Raw genomic sequence first — 6,044 nt, 5'->3', positions numbered from 1 at the left:
GCTCTCCCTTCCATCTTCCCGGATGTCCACAATAGCCAGGGCCGAGCCAGAAACTCGGGGAGCCATCTGTGCCTGCATGCGGGTGGCACCTCACTGTCTGGGCCCTCACCTGCCCCCTCCCAGGGTGTGCGTAGCAGGAAGCTGGAACCGGAAGCAGAACTGGAACCGGAATCCAGGCCTTCCGACAGAGGCATCTCAACCGGTGCATCAGCACCATGGCCCAGATCTACAGCACCTGCTGCTTCCTGGACTCTTCCTGATCCGCCCCAGTTCCTGGTCCTGACCGGGAGGTCTCCTCCTACACATGTCCCCCTTCTCCCCGTCTGTCAGGGAAGGCCTCAGCATCCGCCCAGCCGCATTGGCCCAGTCTCCTCTTCCAGCAGGCTCAAGCTTGAACTCGTACCTTCATTTTTGTCCTCTGGTTCCCCATCTGTTCCTCTATCAGGACCATGGCCAGAACCTCTTCACCAGTCATCCTACCCAGGTTCGGATACGCTCCAGGGACTGTCCCAACCCCTTCCAAAGTGGTTCTCCCTTCCACAGAAGCTCCCTGCTAAGGAGCCTTCCGCCTACAGCACCACGTCTGTGCCCAAGGCGTGTAAATCATCCTGATCTTTGCCGTCCCACCTTGAGCTCATCCCCATCCTCCTGTGCCAGGAAGGACACTTCTGTGTGCCAGGGGCTCATTCTGAATCCCCCACGTCCTGTCTCCCCTGCGGCCTACACTCAGCTTGTCACCGCATCTTGCTCCACCAACTTGTGTCCTTCCTGACAGCTGTTGCCCCGATCCAGCCACTATCATCTCACACGTGAACACTGCATCAGGGTCACAGCTATTCCCTCACCTCTGACCCTTCAGTGGGACCCGCCCCCCCCCCCGGCAACCACAGCCAGCCATGCAAGTGTTCACAAGACATGTCATTTCCCTGCTTGAAACTTTTTTATAGCATCCTGTTGTTTTTTAAAGATCTATTTATTTTGGGCCCGGCACAACGGCTTAGTGATTAAATCATCGCCTTGCATGCGCCAGTATCCCATATGGGTACCAATTGTTCCACTTCCCTGCTGGTGGTCTAGGAAAGCAGTTGAGGATGGTCCAAGGCCTTGGGATCCTGTATCTGCATGGGAGACCCAGAAGAAGCTCCTGGCTCCTGGCTGTTGCTGCCACTTGGGGGAGTGAACCAGCGGACAGAGGTCTTTTTTGTTTCTCCTTTCTATAAATGTGCCTTTCCATCCTGGTCTCCCATTTGCATGGCAGGGTCCCAAGTACTCGAGCCATCTCTGTTGTTTTCACAGGCACATTAATTAGCAAGGAGCTGGGTTGGAAGAGGAACAGGACTTAAATGCACACGCTGATCGTGGGATGCTTGCATTGTAGGCTGTAGCCTAACCCACTGCGCCATGATGCTGACCTCTAGCTTGTTGCTTTTTTTTTTTTAATATTTATTTATTTGGAAGTCAGATTCACAGACAGAACGAGAGACAGAGGAGAGAAAGATCTTTTATCTGGTAGTTCGCTCCTCACATGACCACAATGGCCAGAGCTGAGCTGATCCGAAGCCAGGAGGCAGGAGCTTCTTCTGGGTCTCCCACACGGGTGCAGGTCCCAAGGCTCTGGGCCGTCCTTGACTGCTTTCCCAGGCCACAAGCAGGGAGCTGGATGGGAAGTGGAGCAGCTGGGACACGAACCATCGCCCATATGGGATCCCAGATGTGCAAAGCAAGGACTTTAACCACTAGGCTACTGCACTGGCCCGACCCCTAGCTTCTAGCTTTTTGCTTTTTTTTTTTTTTTTTAAGAGCTAGCTTTTAACCGCTGTGTTCTCTGAGCTTAGCAATACTCTGGCACATAATGACATGGACGGGGTATTGAAGAGTGGTGGATGACCAGAGTATTTAAAAATTTTATTTTATTTGTAAGACAGTTACAGAGAGGGAGATTCAAAGAGAGAGTGATCTTCTATCCACTGGATTACTCACCACATGGCTGGGCCAGCCTGAAGCCAGGAGCAAGGAGCCCTTACCAGGAATCCCATGTAGGTACAAGGCTTGGGCCATCCTCATCTGCTTTCCTGGCTGCACTCACAGGGAGCTGGATTGAAAGTGGAGCATCTGTTTGGTATGACAGCACCTCAGGCCGTTGCTTCACTTGCTACTCCAGAGGCCCGATATCGGCCAGGGTCTCCTTGTCGACTTCGGTCACAGTTCTCCCTTCTGGAGGGCAGGTTCAGGCCCGGCTCATTTCTGGGCCCTCAGTTCTTAGCACAGGACCTGGCACCGTGAGACCATGTATCAGCACCTGAGACAAATGGGGAGGGGTCGGCCCACCTGCACCGCGAGCTGCCAGCGCAGCGGGGCCTGGCTGGGGGCTCGGAGGCATTCTGAGGTCCCGGTGTGGGCAGGGACTGGCTGTTCCTGCGTGTCCACCAGGTGGCAAAGCTCTGAAGAGGTCCACGGAGAAGGAGCATGCCGTACGAGGACAGGCCTGGCTCTGGATCTCGTCTCTACCACCTGTGTGACGTGGAGCAAGTGACTTCATCTTTCTGAGTCCCAATTCATCAGTCAAGAAGGGGCATCGTGACAGATGTCACTTCCTGTCACACAGAGGTAGAGAGAAGGCATGGTGGTGTGGTGGGCTAAGCTGCTGCCTGCAACTCTGGCATCCCAGGTTAGAGTGCCTGCTCCACTAGTGGCCCAGCGTCCTGCTCACATGCCTGGAAAGGCAACGGGTGATGATGCGAGTACTTGGGCACGTGCCATTCACACGGGAGACTGAGGTGGAATCTGGCCCAGACGTAGCTGCTGGCCGCCATGTAGGGGAAGAACTGGTGAGTGGATGTGCCCTCTCGTGGCTTTCTCGTCTGTCCCTGCTACTCTGACTTTGAAAGGCATTTACCGAGAGGCAGGTTTTTGCAGAGGAAGAGAGAGAAAGCGAGAGAAGATCTTCCATCCGCTATTCTCTCCCCAAACAGCTTCAGTGGCCAGAGCTGAGCTTGCAGCCAGCACCTACCCGTGTGAGTGCAAGGGGGCCTGAGGCCTTGAGCCATCATCTGGTGCTTTCCCAGGCTATAAGCAGCGAGCTGGATCAGAAGTGGAGCAGCCCAGGACATGAACCCATGCCCATTTGCACTTCTTGTGCTTGCAGCTAGAGGATTAGCTTGCTATGCCACCGCAGCAGCCCTGAGATGCACAAACAGATGTTTAAAAGTGTAGAAAATAAACAGTGACGGTGATGCAGATGTTGGTGATGGTGATGGACAAGGAAGTGGAGGAACAGACATGTTTTAAGTTCTTGGGTCCTCTGTGCACTAAGCACAGACCGTGGCTTCCAGGAAGCAGGGGTTGAGTTAGGTGTGAACAGGAAACAGATTTGAGCCCAGAAGCCAGGAAAGCGGGTAAGAAGTGGACATACAATGACCAGGTCAGGCATGGCTTGAGATGTATGAGCCCACTAGTGGCCACAAGGAACTGCAGTAGGACCAGCCACACCCCTTTGTCTACTGCCCACACTCACCATCCTGTGGGGACTCTCTGGGTCAGCTTTCCCCAGCCCTGCGAGGGGCCGCCCTGGCTGAAGGGGCAGTGAGCTTGGACACAGAAGGGAGACTGGACCCTGCTGGGGTGCCATGGTGTGACATGTCACCAGCCACGCTGGGGACCAGACGGGCCTTCCTGAGCTCCCCCATTTACCAGCCCTGCTGTAGCCCTACAGGCGAGGGCAGCTCCTACGGGCAGAGATCACCACAGACAGAGGCCAGGGAACCGAGCCATCGTGCAGGTCTCCAGGGGTGGCCAAGAGGAAGAGGCCAGGGCTGGGGGGCCCTGAGGGGTAAGGAATCGGACTCTGCTGTCCCCGGTGGGCCGGCTACTCCCCCCTCTAGCTCCCCGCTGGGCCCCCGGGGGACCTCGCTCTAATAATGTATTTGATCGACTCGCCGGCCGCGTACAAGCGATTATTGTCTTGTCGGGAGTCAAACGTATCGATCCAGCGAGAAATATGAGCGGAGCAATGGGGCCCGCGTGTCAGTTACCAGCCCCGCTGGCCCTGGGGAGCCCCCTACGTCTCCTTTAATTACCGATCAGCCCCGAGCCGGGTCTGGCCTCCCCTGTGCCACCTCCCTCCCAGGCTCCCTGCACCTGAGTGTCCCCCGCCCCCCAGTCCCTGCTCTACCTGTCTCGCTCAGGATGGCTGGAGGCCTGTGGTAGGAAGATCACCTCCCTCATGTTTCTGGCTGCCAGGCCCTAGCTGCCCCCTCTGCTCCAAACTCCACCCTTCCGACTCTCTCTCCCACGGGGGTCGTCTCCCCCGGGCCCAGGGACTCTGCTCTGCCTTGCACGGGAGGGGACAGGGATGAGGGGACTCCATCCTCTTGGAGGGTGGCAGTGCTTCCCCAGCTCCCGAACTCAGCTGCAGACTTGGGAAGGCAACGCTGAAGTGGGCGGTCCTCCAGTCCTCGCTCACCTGAAGGAGCTGGCACAGGGGTCGTGTCTGAGCACACGATGCTGATACACAGCTGTATTCCAAGGGTGGAGCACACTGGCTTCTCAAGGTGCCAAATGACACCCATTTCCAAGCCCCCCACCCCAACCCCCAAAACATGAATCAAGGCAGAGCGCTTACTGGCAGATACAGCTTCAAGATAAGGTTTCTGCACCCCACTGTCCCCCAACCCCCAACTTCTGTCCACAAACCCTGTGGCCGGTTGCTGTGCAGCACACGGGGCTTCTTAGTCACCGGGCTTCCCAAGATGGGGTGTGGATGCTTGGGAACCGTCCCTCTGAGTGCTTGCCTATCTGGAGTATCTTTCCCGTGCGGGAGTCGGTGTCCTGGGCTCGGGAGAGGGGCTGGCATGCCTGGACACATACGTGTGGATGTGTCCTTGTGTCCACACGGAGTGTATGGGTGTGAACTAGCAGGGAGAGGTGTGTGTGTGTGCGGCCGCTGTCAATAGGGAGGAGCTGGTGTTGAGGCCGGACATCTCAGCATGTCTTCGTGTGTGTGTGTGTGTGTGTGTGTGTGTGTGTGTGTGTAGTGCTCGGATCCGTGTGTGGAAATACTTGAGTGTATGGGTGTGTACGGGGTGAGTCTAGCTATCCACGTGCTCGCTGCATCGGGCTTGGGGAGCCACCCCCACCCAAGCAGAGGGCGCAGCAGCATGTCCTAAGGGCGTTGGGGTAGATGGGAGGCGCCAGGCCGCTGCACAGCCTCGAACCCCAGGCGCCGCCGGGAGGAGGAAGACGGGCAGCAGGCTCGGCCGCGCCTTTGTCTGCGCCGCCGCCGCCGTGCGCCTTTGTGTGTGACCCGCGCAGGTGTGCGTGCGGAGGCGGGGCGCGAACCGAGGGAGGGGCGCCCTGCTCGCGGCCGGCCCCGCCCTCCGGCCCATCGGCTGTGCGCCGCCGCCCTCTGGCGGACCCTCGGGGAAGCGCACCGGGCCAGCCGGTCGGTCGTGGGGCGCGAGGGTGCCCCGCATCACCACCACCAGCTGCTCGCACCCCTGGACAAACACCCGACCCAAGGGTACTGCTTCCTCCTAGGGGTCGCCCGGAATCTTACCTGCGGACTGGTGTGGGGGGTTAGTACCTGCCCACGGCTCTGGCTTACTCACCCTGCCATGTTTTCTTGGTTCTTCTGGGGGACCTTGGGAACCACCACGGCCCTCTCAGTGTCTGTGATTCCGTTTTGATGTCTGTAAGATTGAGCAAACAGCAGTGTCTGCCTTTCCAGGTGACACCTGCAAGTGTGAAGTGCAAAACCAGGCGATGGGACACCGGGTCCAGTCAACTGGTAGCTAGTGTTTGTCACACACACCCTCATCCAGATGTGTTAACCCCACAGAGGAGGCAGGAGGACTAGGCAGCTGCTGCAGGTACCTCCTGCTGTGGCAGCCGATACCTCCTGCTTTGCCCTCTGCTCCCCTGCACCCCGTACCCCTAAATGCATGCGCACACACACCTGATTTGGGGTCAGTGGGCTGCTGGGGCAGGTCAGCAGGCCAGGATATTTTCCCTTCCGAAGGAGGCGGACCAGCCCTGTGGTTTCCTCC

Source organism: Ochotona curzoniae, unplaced genomic scaffold (genome assembly GCF_017591425.1).
Source record: "Ochotona curzoniae isolate NIBS_2020 unplaced genomic scaffold, NIBS_Ocur_1.0 contig_2699, whole genome shotgun sequence".
Taxonomy (NCBI): Eukaryota; Metazoa; Chordata; class Mammalia; order Lagomorpha; family Ochotonidae; genus Ochotona; species Ochotona curzoniae.
This window is presented reverse-complemented; position numbering follows the sequence as displayed.